At 70.8% G+C, this 784-nt stretch overlaps 1 protein-coding gene across 1 annotated transcript in view; it reads left to right on the forward strand.

The window, feature by feature from the left end:
- Positions 1 to 784, forward strand: part of TRAPPC9 (trafficking protein particle complex 9) — a 133,557-nt gene that overhangs the window by 47,253 nt on the left and 85,520 nt on the right. The window lies entirely within an intron of this gene.

The raw sequence follows: 784 nt of genomic DNA on the forward strand, positions 1-784 counted from the left end.
GCAGCCCCTCCCCCAGCGCGCCCCGGAGGGGAGCGGGCTTCCTCCTGGCCAGCCTGCCACTGTGCCCGCGTGCCCCGCATTCTCCACTGGGGCGCAGGCCCGAGTCGGCCGGACGGCGTGGCCAGCAGCGGGCCTTGCAGCTTCCCCAAAGCAAAAGCTAGGAGCTGGGGGGCGGAGGAGAAGCGGGGTCTCGGGAGGCACCCCCCACCCCGGGCCTGTGGTGTCTTGGGCAACCGCGAGAGGGCTTAGCGGGGACCTTTGCCCCGCCGCCCTCCTGTGTGGGGAGAGGCCCGGGCGAGCCGGGAGGCCTGGGGTCGCACACCTCCGAGCTGTCCTTCGGGGCGGGGGCACCGCTTTGTGGAGCTGTGTCCCGCGCCTGGGCCCGGTGAGGGATGGCCCTGCCCAGCCCGCTCTGCCGCGCCCTCCTGCCCAGACAGGGCCTTGTGCTGCTGAGGCCCGCCGGAGCGTGGGCGCTGGGGTGGTTTCCTCCTCCGGCCGGCCCTGGGCTTGGCGGCCTCAGGAACAGCACGATCCATGTTCCTGCAGGCTCCTGAGCGTCCAGGGACCCACATTCCCTCATGTCTTTAATAACGGGGGTGGGGGGTGGGGTGGTGGTGGTGGTGGAAGGGGAGGTCGTAGTGCTTCCTCTAGTGGTTTTGCACTCAGATCATTTAGGTTCTGGGAACCCCCTAACCCTGCCTCCGGAGCACATCCCCCGGCAGTGAGCACGCCCCTACCTGGCTGGGGAGCCCCTGCCCAACACCCACCCAGGGAGCCCGCCGGC

Source organism: Condylura cristata, unplaced genomic scaffold (assembly GCF_000260355.1).
Source record: "Condylura cristata isolate star-nosed mole 26May11 unplaced genomic scaffold, ConCri1.0 scaffold00009, whole genome shotgun sequence".
Classification (NCBI taxonomy): domain Eukaryota; kingdom Metazoa; phylum Chordata; class Mammalia; order Eulipotyphla; family Talpidae; genus Condylura; species Condylura cristata.